The sequence below is a fragment of the Lontra canadensis genome, unplaced genomic scaffold, assembly GCF_010015895.1.
Source record: "Lontra canadensis isolate GAN:19392208 unplaced genomic scaffold, GSC_riverotter_1.0 scaffold30, whole genome shotgun sequence".
NCBI lineage: Eukaryota > Metazoa > Chordata > Mammalia > Carnivora > Mustelidae > Lontra > Lontra canadensis.
The window spans coordinates 4,090,260-4,108,648 of NW_022631024.1; the positions used below are offsets into that span (position 1 = coordinate 4,090,260).

General features: G+C 40.1%; 1 protein-coding gene across 3 annotated transcripts in view; it reads right to left on the minus strand.

Moving 5' to 3' along the window:
* ASTN2 (astrotactin 2) overlaps window positions 1–18,389 on the minus strand; it is an 851,408-nt gene that overhangs the window by 178,127 nt on the left and 654,892 nt on the right. The window lies entirely within an intron of this gene.

Genomic DNA, 18,389 nt, shown 5'->3' on the forward strand with positions numbered 1-18,389 from the left:
CCATGTAAATCCTAATTCTGCTTGATAATAGTAAGCTACCTTGGGAAGGTCTCCTCATACCCCAAGGCCTGTGGGGATTAATTCTATAAAATGGGGTTATAATACTTACTAAAACAGTTACGAGTTGTAAATGAGACAGAAGGAGGTGGACCTGTCTGGAAAAGACATGATTTCCCCTTTCTGTCTGAGTTCATCTGTCCCTTGTTCAAACTTCTTTTTCTGCCTTCTTCATGTGCATGCTGAGATCTAACTACCCATGCTCCATTTTGTGCTGTCTCTCTTGATCCATACCACTAGAATTTCCCACGTCTGTCTTTGCTCACCTGTCTTATTCTTCTCCTCTGCCTCTTCAAAGGTTTACCATCCATCAGTGCTCCATTCCATCGTCACCCTCTTCAAGAAGTCTTTTCTCTCCTTGCTCTAGCCCTTCTTCTCTGAAAAAGCATTTCTGTTTATAAGACCTAATCTTGTTAAGCTCTTTTCTCATCCCATTTTCTGCTGAACTCTCCGGTCATATGATCCACTCTTGGAGATGGGACCATGTCTCCCACTCCTGCTTCCCACTCCCCAACCCCTGCTTCAGTGTTTAGCATTGTGCTAGGGAAGTACTTGTGACTCAATCAGAGAGGGAGATATAGAAATCTGAATAGCTAGAATAACATTCATGACCTAGTCCAGAGGTTTTCCTGAAATCCTTCTGAGGAATTCTGTGGATCCCAGGAAGAATCTCAACAGATGACTGCAGAGGGCAAGAGGGAAACTGGGTGGATGGAACTTGAAACCCACATTTCAGCTTCAATGAGAGCAGTTCCACTTGTATCTCTTTTATTGACCAGCCTTCTATGTAAGACTTCGTAAGAAGAGAAGGGTGTATGACTATCTAAAAAAGCTTGAAAAAGCAAAGGGATTTGCACAACCCAGAGAGTTCCATTTGCACCACACACTGTTTGAATGGTATTCTCAAACTTGTGCAATGCATAATCTGAGTGGCAAAACAGGGGGGGGGGCTGTGATAAGGGGCAGAACTTGGCCCAGACAGCAGCTTCTTTCAAGGCTGGTAAAGTTAAGGCATATTCCTGCCTCAGTGGAAACAGGGGTCCTGGGCACCAAGGCCTGAGAGAAAAAAGTAGGGTTACCTCCTGCTCTAGCTCTCAGCTTGCAGGGACATGCAGCTGATCTAGAAATGGGCTTGCCAATTAGAAATACAAATAAATGCAGCCTCCATTCATTACTCTCTGGGCCCTCCGGCCTGGGATCTGGGCTCCACCTTTTCTGTCTGGCTGTCAGCAAATGCTTATGAGCATCAGATCAAAGGCTCTGAGGGAGGAAGACAAGGCAAATTCCAACTAACCAATCCTTCAGGGGGATTAAAGAAGGGTAGTTACTAAGATAAACAAAACAAAGCTGTGAAGAAGGCATCTCAGCAGCTGGGCAGACAGAGACAGTCCTACATACAGACGAGTTGAAAGAAGATGATGATGACTTTTGGAAGGACAGGCTGGAGGGATAGTTTTGGAGAAGGGTGACTTCGAAATTGGGAGAGAATAATCATTGAGGGGAGAAGCTCAGAGGGCAGTCAGAGCTGCAAGGACATTAGGGGGGCAGTTAACTCACACTCTGACCCAGAGGTCAGTAAATTAACTGGTCCATGAGTCAAATCCAGCCCTCTGGCTTTTTTTGTAAATAAATTTTTATTGGAATACGGGCATCTTCGTTCATTTATGTATTGAGTATGACTATGATGGCACAATTGGGTAGTTGCAACAAAGATGCTATGGCCCACAAAGCCTAAAATATTTGCTACCTGAATAAGTTTGGGGACCTGTGCTCCAGGCCCAGGTTATAGCTGGGGCAACTGAGTCTCAGAAGGAAAATCTATCTTTGGTCACACAGGAATGTGGCAATATAATGGATTAAAGTAAAAATATTGGAATCAATTAGGCCATTGATACACTTAAATTGTGAATCTCCAATAAGAAAAAATAGGGTGGGGCATCTTTTCTCCTTAAACCATCTTTCAAAAGCTATTGAAAAAGCATATATTTGGAAATGCTACTCTGGTACAACCCTCTCATTTAAAAAATTTTTTTCAGTGTTCCAAGATTCATTGTTTATGTATAACACCCAGTACTCCGTGCAATACATATCCTCCTTAATATCCACCACCAGGCTCCACCCATCCCTCCACTCCCCTCCCCTCTAAAACCCTCAGTTTGTTTCTCAGAGTCCATAGTCTCTCATGGTTCATCTCCCCCTCTAATTTCCCCAATTCACTTTTCCTTTCCTTCTCCTAATGTCCTCCATATTATTCCTTATGTTCCACTAGTAAGTGAAACCACATGATAATTGGCTCTCTCTGCTTGACTTATTTCACTCAGCAAAATCTCCTCCAGTCCCATCCATGTTGATGCAAAAGTTGGGTATTCATCCCTTCTGATGGCTGAGTAATATTCCATTGCATATATGGATCACATCTTCTTTATCCATTCATCTGTTGAAGAGCATCTTGGCTCTTTCCACAGTTTGGCAATTGTGGCCATTGCTGCTATGAACATTGGAGTACAGATGGTCCTTCTTTTTACCCTGCAATTGCAGGGTCATAGGATAGCTCTATTTTTAATTTTTTGAGGTATCTCCACACTGTTTTCCAAAGTGGCTGTACCAACTTGCATTCCCACCAAAAGTGTAAGCGTTCCCCTTTCCCCACATCCTCTCCAACATTTATTGTTTCTTGCCTTGTTAATCTTTGTCATTCTAACTGGTGTAAAGTGGTATCTTAATGTGATTTTGATTTGAATTTCCCTGATAGCTAATGATGATGAACATTTTTTCATCTGTCTGCTAGCCATTTGTATGTCTTCATTGGAGAAGTGTCTGTTCATGTCTTCTGCCCATTTTTTGACATGATTATCTGTTTTTGGGGTATTGAGTTTGAGTTCTTTATAGATCTTGGATATCAGCCCTTTGTCTGTAGTGTGATTTGCAAATATCTTCTCCCATTCCATCCACCCTCCTATTTTAAACAAGGGGAAATAGTGTCCCAAAGAAAGACTTTCCAAGGTCGTATGTTGAGTTAGTGTTCCTTTCAGCACATGGTCCCAATCTCTTCTGTTAACCAATTTCTCACTTACACTACTATTTTAATCTCATATTTTAAAACATAGATGGCCTACCTCTCACAGCATCTTGCCATATGCATATAATTTAATTGGGAACGGAATGTGGTGCTGGGAGTAAAAATTCCCTTGTTCAAACAAACATTCATAGCCACTGGGTTAAAGATATAACTAGCCATTTAACAACAAAACAGACGATAGATCTTTGCTGTTCTGTTTTTTCCCAATAAATCTTTTTTTTTCTTTCAGTCTATCAATTCAATTGGTGAATTAAAAGCCCATAGTCTAGGCTGCCAACTGCCTTGCAGTAGCAATCTAGAACTCATAGCTGAACTTAGGGCTGGTTTTGCAAAAGGAGGACACTTGAGAGTCACCTGGTCTAACCCCATTGCTCAACAGTTGAAGAACCTGAGACCTAAACAAAGAAATAGATTTATGTCTATCTTCCAAGAGCATTTAATAACAATGATCCTTTTTGTAAAGATTGTATCATGCTTAAATTATGGTCTGGATGAGAGTTACAACAGGGAAGACCATTAACCATTCCATTAATTATTCCTCTGTAGACATCACAATTGTGAAAGTTAATTATTTCTGATCCAACCTCACTCTGTGCCTAAAGTCATCTTTAGTTCAAGTGCCAGTTCTTCAGAAAAGGCTTCCCTGAACTCCATCCCCATGCCACCAATCTATATAGGGCTTCATATTAAAGAATCTTGTAGCATACTGTTCTATCCATCATCTCTCAATGTCTTCAGACTGTAAACTCCAAGAAGACAAAGACAGTATTAGTTGTGCTGATTTCCATATCCATTGTACATAGAACCTGGAACACGTTAAGCTTTCAGTAAAAGTTTCAATAAATATTTGTTGGATATATATTTATAGACCCTGATCACCAAGCTATCCTATCAGAGCATTGATAAGTCTAAGAGCCAAGTTTTGTGAATTTCAAGACTGACATTAATTGATGGCTTGTAATCAAGTGACAACCTCTTCCCAAAGTAAAATTAGCTTTCTCAATGGGAAGGTTTACAGATGAATAGCTGATCAATTTGCCAGTTGTTCTGATCTCCTCTGGGTTTTCACATAGGCCCTTGCCATTGAGGGGATGGGAGAGTTCAGTTAAAACAGGCTGTCTTTAACAGGCAAGGATAAAGAGCATTTTTGAAGAGACTTATCCTCTGTTCACATTCCCCATCCCTCTGAACAATGCTTCCAAAATAGGATCATGTCTGGTTTTAAGCCCAATTCAGTTCCAATGACACTACAACCCATTCATTTGAGAACCTGCCAACTGAACTCTCTTTTTTCTCCTCCCAAATTCCTGCTGGGTATTATTTTGTTGCCACCAAAAAAAAAAAAAAAAAAAAAAAAAAAAAAGGCAGCCTCAGTTGAAGTGACAACTCCTTGTTGGGAGGGCAGCCAGGGCTTTCCGGCAGGAGGTGATGGCACTGCTTGCCCTCATCCAGAAAACAAAACAAAGGCAGCAGACTAAGGGCTCCTGGGAGAGCCAAAGCTGTGCGAATGTTTGTTCAATATTCGGCAACAGTGCAGGGCGCTGCCTCCCAAGTCAGACAGGCTTGCCTTGGCAATAGGCTTGCACTTGAAGCATTTAAAGGCTCCACAGGGACCAGAGGGGCTCAAATTAGAAACGTTAAGGGTGGGGAAAGAGGGTGAGACTTTTATATCATAAAGAATGGCCTTTATTACAGCCATGGCCTCCCAGGAATTGCTGAAATGGGATCATTTCTTAGGCGGACTTACTGTCTCCTGTTGGAGGAAAGCAACTGCTCTGAGGCCTGACTCAAGGACCCACACAGATATCCTTAACAAAGGGAAAGTAGCCAGCTGAGAGGCCATCAGCAAGGTCTGCCCTTGTGCAAGGTCCAATCCAAACTTCCCAGCCTGGCAGTCAAGGTCCTGCATCGTTAGTGCACCCTTCATAACTCACAGCACCAACCTGAATGAATGAGTTCTTGTGTGGATCAGATAAGGTGCCTGGCAAAGGTGAGGCACTCGATCCCCATTAGTTGTTGCTGTTGTTGCTGCTGTGGTGATTATAATTCTTAGTCCCGCTGTTGTAACAGAATGTTACAATTGAAATTTCCACTGAGACACCAAGATGGAATAGAAATGAAATCCCCAAACCGAGCCCCAAGATGCAGAACTTACAAAGGAGATGAATCCTAACTGGTTTCATAACTCCCGAAACCTCAGCCAGAACAAGGAAATAAAACAAGGTCAGAGAATAGGCAGGAGGGATTTAGGAGAGATTTGTCTGAGGCAGGCAGTAAGTTCCTGTTTAGGGTTTCCAGCACCCCAGGTGAGACACGTAGGGCATGCTACCTTCTAATCCTGGTCTGTAAGAAGGAGCCTCAAGATTGCCTCTCGGAGAACTTGCTGTGTGCTTCTCTCATTTTTTATTTTAATGGGCTAGTTCAATCAGTATCTCTTTTCCCAATGAAACTGTAAGCTCCATTAAAGTGAGGACCATGGCCTGTTCTAAGCGATCATTTGCATCCCAGCAGAGTTCACTCTCTGATGTAGAGTAGATGGCTTGCAGGTAAATATCTGAATTAAGGAATAGATGGACATAAGCCTCTTTCCCTTGAATCCTTTCCATTCCTGTAACACTTATGAGACTTCAAACTCACTCGCTCAATTTATCACCATAGCCTCAAAGGTAGATGGTCTTAACCTTACTTTACTGATGTAGAAATGATAGCTTGTAGCACTAATTCTCACTCTTGCACAATGAGTTGTCTCTGCTGCAAACACTTGGCCTTTCTCTGTTCCCGCCACTCCCAGACACTACCTCCAGGCTCCCCCACCCCTTTCCATGGGCTAAAGCATCTCAGGGGTAAAAGGCGTTTTAAAGGTCACCTACTCAGAAATCCCACCTAATGTTTCATTCAGCACCAAATCATCCTCTAACTTCTTTTTGGAAACTTCTAATGATGTAAAACTTACTACGTTTTTAGGCCTCCCGTTCCATTATGGGACAGCTCTGTTAAGTCTAGGCAGCTTCCCATCCAGAAACTGCATTTCTCCTCCTAAGCATCAGACCCAGACTCAGAGCTACACACTTCATGTTATTTGGACGCTCTATCTGAGGTGCTCAAGCCCGCCCCCTACCAGCCAGTCATGCTAAGATTAATGCCCTGACTAGGTGGATGAACTCCTGATGCCAGGAAATATGGGACAGTCTCAAGTGGCTTCTGATAAGGTTTATGTGTCTCAGTACGGATAAGTACGTGTGTGTGTGGGGGGGTGCACGTGCCCACATGTGGAGGCATATTTAAGTCATGGAAGGGAGGGCAACAGTGGAGACTCTAAAAAGACGTGGCGCCTGGGTGGCTCAGTGGGTTAAAGCCTCTGCCTTCCGCTCAGGTCGTGATCTCAGGGTCCTGGGATTGAGCCCTGCATTGGGCTCTCTGCTCAGCAGGGAGCCTGCTTCCCCCTCCCTCTCAGCCTGCCTCTCTGCCTACTTGTGATCTCTGTCTGTCAAATAAATAAATAAAATCTTAAAAAAAAGAAGAAGAAGAAGAAGAAGAAGAAGAAGGGGAAGAAGAAGAAGAAAAAGAAGAAGAAGACAGGTCTACAAAACTGCTAAATCCTAGGACAACTGGTCTCCTGATCTAACCTAATTCACGGCTTCCTTCCCAACTACACAAGTTAATAAGCCTGATAGCAGAAGGGTGACTCTAGTACAGTGACTTGCCTGGGTTTGAATTTCACCTCTTCCATTGCCAGGTGGGTGACCTTGGACAAGTCACTTAACCTCTTCTCATCTGAAAAATGTTGACAATGTTCATATCTAAATCTTGGAATATTTGGAGGATCAATGAGAAACAGAACCAATGAGGAATTTACAAATTCTAGGGTGTCCAGAGCATCACCAGAATCATTTGTTCTGGGGCACCTGGGTGGCTCAGTGCTTTAAAGCCTCTGCCTTCGGCTCAGGTCACGATCCAGCGTCCTGGGATCAAGCCCCCCGTGGGCTCTTTGCTCAGCAGGGAGCCTGCTTCCTCCTCTCTCTCTGCCTGCCTCTCTGCCTACTTGTGATCTCCGTCTGTCAAATAAATAAATAAAATCTTAAAAAAAAAAAGAATCGTTTGTTCTACCCTATGGCCAACTAATCTTTAACAGAGTAGGAAAGAATAGCCAATGGAAAAAGGACGGTCTCTTCAATAAAGGGTGCCGGGAAAATTGGACAGCCAGATAAGGAAGAATGAAACCGGACCCGTTTCTTACACCATACACAAAGATTAAAATCAAAATGGATGAAAGACCTCAATGTGAGACAGGAATCCATCAAAATCCTAGAGAAGAACACACTCAACAACCTCTTCGACCTTGGCCACAGCAACTTCTTACTAGATAAGTCTCCAAAGGCAAGGCAAAAAAAAAAAAAAAAAAAAAGTAAAAATGAACTATTGGGACTTCATCAAGATAAAAAGCTTCTGCACAGCAAAGGAAACAGTCAACAAAACTAAAAGGCAACCTATGGAATAGGAGAAGATATTCATAAATGACATATCAGATAAAGGGCTAGTATCCAAGAACTAGAAAGAACTTACCAAACTCAACAATCCAAAAGACAAATAAACCAGTGAAGAAATGGGCAGAAGACATGAGCAGACATTTCTCCAAAGAATACACACAAATGGCCAAAAGACATGTGAAAAAATACTCCACTTCACTTGGCATCAGGGAAATACAAATCAAAATCACAATCACCAGTCAGAATGGCTAAAATTAACAAGACAGGAAACAACAAGGATGGGAGGCAAGGATGGCGAGGATACGGAGAAAGGGAACCCTCCTACACTGTTGGTGGGAATGCAAGCTGGTGCAGCCACTCTGGAAAACAGTATGGAGGTTCCTCAAGACATTAAAAATAGAGCTTCCCTATGACCCTGCAATTGCACTATTGGGTATTTACCCCAAAGATACAAATGAAGTGATCCAAAGGGGCACCTGCACCCCAAAATTCATAGCACCAATGTCCACATTAGCCAAACTATGGAAAGAGCTCAGATGTCCATCAACAGATGACTGGATAAAAAAGATGTGAGATATATATATATATATATGAATGACATATATGTGATATATATATATTTGCTATCATATAGCAAATATATATATTTATTTATATTTTATACATAAACATCATATAGAAAATATATATATTTGCTATACGATAGCAAGAACCACATGAGATCATAGGTGTAAACCAGCTAGGGCTGCATCTTTTATCTGCCACTCAGAACAGTTCAATGAGGAATTAGTGTTCCTATTTTACAAATGAGGAATATTTTACAAATGAGGAATATATATATATATACACAAACACACACATACATGGGGATAGTGCTCAGACATCAGAAAGAATGGATATTTACCATTTACATCAATGTGGATGGAACTGGAGGGTATTATGCTGAGCAAAATAGGTTAGTAAGAGAAAAACAGTTATCATATGATTTCACTCATATGTGGAATATAAGAAACAGGGCAGAGGACTGTACGGGAAGTGAGAGAAAATAGAATGGGAAGTCATCAGAGAGGGAGAAAAACCATGAGAGACTCTTAACTCTAGAAAACAAACAGGACTGTAGAAGGGGAGGTGGTTGGGGGGATGGGGTAATTGGGTGATGAGCATTAAGGGGGGCACATGATGTGATGAGCACTGGGTATTATATGCAACTGATAATTTATTGAACACTATATCTGAAACTAATGGTGAGCTATAAGTTGGCTAACTGAATGTAAATTAAAAGGAAATATCTGTTCTACCCCTTGGTCTTCACCTCAGCATTATTCAATTCTTACAAGTCTGGATCTGTAAATGTTCCCTGGTTACCTGCTGGTGATTTAACCACAGTCAGGAATTTCTCCTCAAACTACCCACTTCCTAACTAGTGGAATACAGCAGACCAAGGCAGACAATTCAGTAGACAAAGGTAGAACTGCACACTTAAGTCCAGAGCTACTGAGTTAAGCCTACCTGATTTAGGATCCTTCTGGGCAAGCTGCTAGCTCTCCAACCTTGGTTTCCTCATTTGTAAAACAGGGACACTAATTCCTCATTGAACTGCTCTGAGTGGCCATAAAAAACACAGCCCTAGCTGGTTTACACCTCTGATCTCATACGGTTCTTGCTGTCACGCTGCAAAGTAGGGATCATTGCCCCCTTTTACAGATGAGGAGACTGAGGCTCAAAGTGACGTAGTATAACCTTACAAGAGACAATATAACCTTACCTATGTCTAGTGAAAGCCGTTAAATCTCTGGGGAAGCAGTTAAATATTCAGAAAGTCATACTCTCTCCCTGGCAGGGAGAGGGACCCCTGGATACTGCCCAGTACCCCATAGTAGTGGCTGATGTCATTTGTTTGCAAATTAGAATTCTTTGGATGATTTTTTTAAGTACTAACATATCAGCATGGCTCTGTTGTATTTGTCCTAAAGAAAGTAAAGGGCAGAGTGAAGAATCCCAGTATAGCACAGGGGACCCAGAAGTGGGCCTTCCCACAGAGTAAGGCATAACCAGGCACGCCCTCCCCCTCCCAGACTTTTATCTTCTTGATATTAAGGGACTAGTTTGCACTGAGCTTATCATTTATTCCTGTCTCTAGTGAGATAAGGTGGGCTGCTGCCAGTAACCGGAACCTGGAAGAAAAAAAAAAAAAAAAAGAAAGAAAGAAAAAAGGCCATGTGTGATCTCCTGCTGCCCTCTAGTGTCTGCTTAAGATGACTGCTCTTGGAAAAAAAAAAAATTGTTTTTCTATGCCAAAGAATGATTACTGTGTGCAAAGTAACTTTCTAGGCTCTGAGGACAGCGGGTAGGACAGGTAACAGTTTGGCTTCCATACAAGGAAGCCTAGTGTAATGACTATGAGGGTTATGAACAAGCATTTGCTAAGAAGATCTATTCAGTGCCAGGTTTGGAGCCAGGCACTGGTTGGGGGGGGCGGTGCTGGAAGGGTGAAATTATTAACAATTATTTATTCCAATCCTAGTGGCACCCAAGTACAGAGATCTGATTCAGTGTATCCACTAGGAACAAAAACCCAGAAGAGGAGGAGAAGGGAGAGAATGGAGATAGGACAGAGAGAAAAGATAATCAGTGAAGCAGGATCCTATAGGAAGTAGGAAGAAGTGAACTCCCTGGAAACATTGGAAAGGATGTGGTCTGAACCTAAGACAAGTCTAAGTGGAATTTTGCCATGAGACCAGGGACTCTGGGTATAGCTATGCAAGCTGTGTACTGTACAACAGTGATGAGGCAAGGGGGTGAGTGGGGACTGAATCCAGCCTCGCCCCACTAGTCGTGCCTGTGCCCACAGGATCGAATCCAAGTGGAGGAGCAGTATTTCCTAATTTATACAAAAGCTAACTTACGGGCTAGCCAAGGCCCTACGTATAACAAGTTCTCAGAGCCTCTGCCCTATTATGTGCAAAGTAAGGCTAGTATCACGAATACTAATGTAAAGTTCTTAGAAATTGAGATACTGTATACAGTAAGAAAATTCAGTTCTTACTGTATTCATAACAACCCAGTTTTATGTTTTATTTTATTTTTTTAGAGAGAGAGAAAGAGACTGAGAGAAAGAGAGGGAGCAGGGGGAGGGGCAGAGATGGAGGTAGAGAGAGAGAGAGAAAGAGAGAGAGAATGAACCCCAAGCAGAGTCCAAGCCCAGTGTGGAGCCCCACGCGGGGTTCAGTCTCACAACACTGATACCATGCCCTGAGCCAAAATCAAGAGTCAGACATAGATGAGCTACCCAGGCACTGCAACCTAGTTTTATTTTTAAAATGTGGTGGGATAAGTGCTTGAGAAGGGGAAAAGGTACAAAGGAAATTCACCTTTCCTGAGCTTTTGTTCATCTTTGTCAAGCACAAGACATTATGAATCTCACTGGATCCTCATAATAATGCTTTAGACAAAGAATATTATAATTTTTATAGACTTATTTTACAAGTGAGAAAACAGAGGTTCTGAGAGGTGACAGACTTCGGCCAAAGTCCACTACATATTCAGGATGACTCCAAAGCCTGTTTTCTGCCCAATGGTACACAGAAGCATCATTAATAGGAGGCCTGCCTTCATCTACTGGGATCCCATCCTCCCTCTTTCTTAAAAACTCTGCTCAGAATTTGTCCCCTCAAGGACGTATTCTGAGATTAGTTCTTCCTCAATTCCTTTCTCCTCCTTCCAGTAGCTTCTTAGGCTACAGGTGAAGGATTAAATGCTCAAAAGGAATCATTCCAGGGCAGAGCTCAGGGAATTGGAGGTCTCTGTGGGACCTCAATAACCTGCTTCAGATGGAGACTCCCAGATTACCCTGCTTGGGCATGACCTTGACGCAGAAGACAAGCCAACCAGGCATGCCAGGCCATCCTGGGGCCCGTGGGAGGTTGCCAGATGTGAACATCAAGGAGGGTGTGACCTTGGGTGGGGTCACTTCCCAGGACACTCCAGTCTTGTTGTCATACTTCTCTTTATTTCCACTGAAATTGTAATACTCAGATTAAAAGATCATCTTTAAACATATTGACAGACAATGCTTTTGAAGAACAGATTCAAAGTGGGTTACTTCTCCCATTGGCATCCCTCCTTGCTGTAGCTGTGCAAATGAGCACACCCATCAAAAATGTAAAACAAAATACCAGTAAAGGGCTAAGGCCCATTAGGGACTCCCCGTTCTTATTGCTGAGGAAAGCAGTAAAATTAATATTAATAATAGCTATGTGTTACGGGGATATATTCCAGGTCAGATGTTCTATTTGCTTTGCAAACTTCGTCTCCTGTGGTCTGTACTAGTCCTAACAACAGTGAGAGGTAGGTTTCCTTATCATCATTCATTCATTCATTCATTCACGCTTACATGCATTTATTTTAAGAAGCCCAATACAGGGTTTGAACTCACAACTCTAAGATCCTAACTCAAGACCTGAGCTAAGATCAAGAGTCCAATACTTAACCCAGGCACACCCCTTACTACTTTTTAGGGGTGAAGAAATGGAAGCTCACAGAGATGAAATCAGGGGTTGGAGTGAACTGGACGTCAAGCCATTCTGATCTGTCTTACTTGCAAGCACTTTTCCACTATCTTAAGCTGCATCCAATCTGCTAGACTATTAGAGATTCAGGGCTAGACAGTTATAAATTCTGAGAATTTAAAGTGTAATTTCTGTTACTTATGCCCATTACATCATACTGATTAGCAATAAAAACCTTAAAATAAGAATCTATGGACAATCAATAGGTAATTGGTTGAAAAACTATGGTGTATCCACAGAGTGGAGTCCATGTACTTAAAAGGGAATTAGGACGGTCTTTATATGTAATACGGAGTAATCACAAATATATTTCAATTAAATGGAAAAAGCAAAGTGCAGAGCAGTGTTTATAGTGCTTTCTTTTGTACAAGAAAGGAATATAAATATATGTGTATTATATGAATAGGTTTCTATATAATATGTATAGGTCATCCATATACAAATTAGATAGATAGATACAATTTTTCACTAAGTAACACTGAAACAATTAACCAAAACTAAAAAAAAAGGTTAACCACAGAGGGAGCAAGGAAATAGGATCAAGGAGACAAAGATAGAAGCCAAAGTTGTTTTGTTTTTTTTTTAATGAATCCTTTTTATAAGTTTTTGTTTGGACTCACATAAACTATTATATTTTTTTTTAAATCAAGAAAGACAAAAACAATCATTGAATTATATGCAAACTAAAGGGAAAAAAAAACTAGCTCTATATCAATATGTTGGCATAACCATACAGAGAAAATTTTAAGTGGCTTTAAAATGCAGTATTTGATTGCAGATGTTTAGGGAGAAAAATTCCAAAGGGAAAAAAATGATCTGCAAATAAATCTTAAAACTAAATGTAATGGATTTACTGCTAGCCATAATATCAGTATGGTTATTATGATACTATTATGTATAGATTGTGGACTAGAGCAAACAAGCCATTACCTTACCATCATTAGGAACTAAAATCAGAAGTGTAAAAAGCAACTAACTACCTCAGGTATAAAGTCAAAGAAGGTAAGGAAAATTCTGTACACTGAAATGTCAATTGGAAATCATATAAACTCATAATGCATTTTTATCATTTAAAAAATAACATTTCATAATTCTCACCACTGAAAAGACCTAGAAATAATGGCAACCTAATAGCAATAATATTCTTATGCCCAGACTCTTGTTTTGAAATACTATTTCCCACTAAGAGACACAAAAGATTCTTGGAAAAATTCCTTAGTCCAACTCTGGAATAGGTATGGTACAAGCTGAGCCTGGGACATCTTGCTGTGCCAAAAAGAGAGATCTGCCAAAGACTAATGTGGTCATTTCAAAAGGACATAGAAGCCCATCTAGAGGGGCTCACACTGGCCTAACATTGAATAAACTGAACATCAAAGAGAATAATGACTGCAATTGATTGAAATAGATCAGATAAATAAGTTTCACAATGTACTTCACACCAAAACCAAAAGCCAAACCCAAAACCCAAAACCAAAAAGCAAACAAAGCCTATTGATCACCATTGGGGATGGCTAGGAAACTAGGTCATTATCTGAAAATTGAGTTAATCAAGCTTTAATCCTATGACTTGGATTTCAAGATAACTACCTTTTTCTTTAGGGCAATTCCGCAGGCAGAAAGAATGACAGAATTAGGAAACTGCCATTTTGCAAGTTCTAATAAAACAAGAGATCTAGACAGCTATCATCAACGAATCCTAGAGCCATTAGGAGAAAGGTTGATGGGAAAATGTCTAATCAGTGGATCAGACTTATACAACCTGACCCACTGATCAATCCTAATATCACTTAAAATAGTAAACCAGATAACTAAGTACCTTGATATGATGCCAGAGGACACACACAGCATGGCTTGTATACTGATGTTCATTGGGTCCATGGATAAAATTCAAAGGTCTGTGAACTTGTATAGGAAAACAATGCATCTTTATTTTAAGTATCCTATAAATGTAATTAAGCATTTCCTTAAATTATGAATGCAGGCAATGAACTATAGCAGTGTACCACTTCCTAGGACTTTGTCACCATCAAATTCGCATATATTTCTATCACATTACAGCTGCTAGAAATTATATTTTTTTCTAAATATTTAGAAATATAAATTTTTCTAAATACTTACATTACATACTACTTAGCAATTACAAGTTGCTAGATTCTCCACTGGATCTTATCATTAATAAAGAAGCACATATATAACACAATAGATATGTTCTTAAAAACATTTTGATAACTATAACTTGATATAATTTTTCTTCTGTAGACTCCCTGAACTTAATTTTATGAATTTAAAAATATTATGCTGATATAAGTGGGTCTATAGTCTTCATCATTCTACAAAATAGGTCCATGGGACAAAAAAAGTGATGAATCCTAGGAGAAGAGAACAAATTAACACAAAGAGGGAGCCATTGGCTAAATATACAAAGTAGACAATTGTAAAGAACAAATGAGTCATGTCTTCAACTAATAATGGCATGGGCAAAATTTTAGATGTGACTATTACAGACTAAAGGAGACCTAGTACAACACGTAGACATTTTGATCCTTATTTAAAGACACTTACTTATATATATACTTGCCTATATATATCTATATATATATATATATATATATATATATAGCATATATATATATATATATGCAATTTAAGGACATTTGAGTGAATTGTTAGATGTGATAATGATGCTGAGAGATTATACTAAAAAAATAATTGTCTGTTGGAGATAACTACTGAGGTATTTAAAGGAGGAGTGATAAGATACCTGGGATTTATTTTAAAAGACTTCAGCAGCAAATAACAAATTGGGAGTGAGGGATAGTGAAACAAAATCAGCAAACTATTGACAATAATTATTGCAGGGTGATGGGCACACAGGGATCTACTATACTATTTTCTCTCCTTGTATGTGCACTTTTCTCAATAAAATACAGAGAAGAGAGAGGGCTGCCAGGGGATTACACAAAATCAGTAAAGCAATTATTGCTGGGGATGAGGAGGAATTCTTCATATCTACAGTATGTACTGCTCTGATGCTTTTTTCTAAATGCATTTTCACTTGTATTACATTTACATTTTTTTAAAATAGCAATCAAATGTTTCCACTTTTGTAAAAATAAATTCGAATAATAGTTAGCAGTGCCATGAGAAGAATATAAAAGGTAGAGATGGGGGAGGGGTTTGGGAAAAGGAGACTGTCTCTTTGTCTGCTGCTACCCAGTCTTACAGATACCAATGGATGCCATGGGCAATGGCAGCCACCACAAACACAAAGGTGAATGAAATCCTTGAGACGAGGTTAGCAGGTAATCTGGAATGGGGATGAGATGTGAAACTTAGCAGAAATAAGGCCCATGGGAAATTTCCCAGCAACCCCCACTAAGCATTGTGTTGAGTTGAGGCTAATGACACTACACAGGGAATGTTCTTCGAATGCTACTAACATTTATCCAGCACCTACTTGGTCCGTGTTTGATTACTGCTACCCTTTGACTACATGCACTAGTTTGAACTATTAGAAAGTGGGTCTGGCCAACACACAGAAATGCGTCTAATATTGAAATAAAGTTTCAAAATTCTGAATCAGCTGTTTCCATATCGGTTCAATGAAATTAAAAAAAAAAAAATCCTCCCTGCACAAGAACATTTATGCAGCCTTATTTGTGATGGTTAAGTGTTCAATAATGGGCATGTCAACCTGAGAAAGTCTTAGGTAAGCCAATCTGACAACTATGAAGGCCAGGAAAAAGTGATTTCAAACATTTTCCTATATTAAATAAATATAAAAATTGATAATTATTAGAAAAATATTTCGGGGTGCCTGGGTGGCTCAGTCGGTTAAGCATCTGTCTTCAGCTCAGGTCATGATCCCAGGGTCCTGGGATGAAGCTCTGAGTCCTGCTCCCTGCTCAGTGGGGGGCCTGCTTCTCCTTCTCCCTCTGCGTGCCACACTCCCTGCTTGCTGTCTCTCTCTCTGTCAAATAAATAAATAAAATCTTTCCAAAAAAAAAAAAGGAAAAGAAAAAGATTTTCTTGGATACTTGGTCATAAGTATGCATGAACAGATTAAAGGAGAACCTTATAAATGTTTATATTTATATGAATATAACCCATGTAATGGTTATATCAAGGTAACAGATGAAGTTGACTCTTTTTACATACTCTTTTATGCTGTAAATTTAAATTGAATTCAAACATCTATTGAACACATACCATGTCCTGGGTAAAAGCCAGATTGAGAAATAAACAGGTATTGAGTATGGCATACGTAGATCAGAGTCAGAATTTCAGCAGAAAGTAGACTCATAACAGACAGACAGACGGTAGATAGGGAGATACAAGAATAAAAGATTGAAGGAGGGAGGAAAGGGCAGTGTGGAAGATGGAAGGCAGGTGGGAGGGATGGAGCCTCTAAGAATGGCCTGGAATGATTTTATCTCCTAATATGCATGGCCTATTATAATCTCTTCCACTTGAGTAACTTGCTTTTACCCAACAGAATATGGCAATAAGGGATATCACTTCTGTGATTAGGTTTCAAAAGACTGTGACTTCTGTCTTCCTCAGACTCTCTCTTGCTTTGCTGAAACAAGCTCTCATGGAGTGGTCCATGTGTCAAGGAATCATTCAAAGTCTCCGGCCAAAAGGCAGAAAGAGAGGCCTTCAGTCTAACAATCCTTGAAGAACTGAATCCTACTATCAACACAGGCAGAGAAAGAGGAGGAAGCAGGTTCCCCGCTGAACAGAGAGCCCGACACACGGCTCGATCCCAGGACCCTGGGATCATAACCTGAGCTGAAGGCAGAGGCTTTAACCCACGGAGCCCCCCGGGCGCCCCCACCTCTCATAAGTCTTAGGAGAGACTGTGAAGTAGGGGATCCAGCCAGGCTGTGCTCAGATTCTGACTCACAGTCTGTTAAAGAAGAAGCGTGTGTTGTTTTGTTTCATGAACGTAGGGGAAGGGAGAGAACCATAAAATATGATGAAAACAGAGAGGGAGGCAAACCATAAGAAACTCCTGACTCTAGGAAACAAACGGAGGGTTGCTGGAGGGGAGGTGGGTAAGTGGGTGATGGGCATTAAGGAAGGGAGATGGTGTAAGTGGGTGATGGGCATTATGGAAGGCACTTGAAGTAATGAGCACTGGGTGTTAGAGGCAACTGATGAATCACTAAATTTTACCCCTGAAACGAATAATACACTATATGTTAACTAAATTGAATTTAAATTTAAAAAAAAGAAATGTGCATTGTTTTAAACCACACCACCTTGGGATAATTTATTATTCAGTTTAGATGTAAGTAAGAGCGATAGATACAATTTTATTATATTGTTTCATGGAAATTTTAATAATTTTAAACCTCTAGGCTCAAACAGACTTGGTTAGGAAGTATTATTTTTAATTCTTTCCGTTTTCTCCCTGAGACTCTATAAGCACAAATTCCTCTTCCTCTTTAGAATTGTTTGCTAATAATAGAAGAGGGGGGAAATATTTTTTTCAAGAATAGTATAAATCACAGTAATGATAATAATTATGACAGTACCTAACCTTCCTAGAACATTCACTCTCTACCAGGCAGTGCTCTAAAAACTTGAGCTCTATTAAGTCATCCAACATTTACAACATTCCTGTTAGTCCCATTTTGCAGAGGTAGAAAGTAAAGTATAGCAAGGCTAAGTAAATTCTCCAAGGTTCCACAGCTTGTCACTTGCAACAAGTTACCATGCTTTACTTCAAATCATCTTTTCATATCTTCCTCAAAATTACCGTCCTGGTAAAGGGGATTGGGGTTCCCACCAGGTCTGACTCCAAAGCCCTTTCTCTTTCTACCACACAGTGGTGGACTTAACAAGCAAACTATCTTAATAATAATAATAATAGTAAGTGCACTGAAATGAACATTACTACATGTCAAGCAACATCCTAAAATGTAAATGTTTAACATCCAATATTTCTTATTTTGCCACAACCCCCCCCAAATCCTGTGAGTTAGCTATTGTTATTTTCATCTTTAAGAAAATAAAAGAGAGGTTAAACTAGAAATATTAGCAAATGGAGAAAATAGTGCTAATCTCAAAGGGTGATGCTACCAGCTCAACTATGCCCCCCCAAAGAGACAGGCTGATATCCTGTACACCAGAATGTGGCTTTATTTGGAAATAGTGTTATTACAGATGTAATTAGTTAAGATGAGGTCA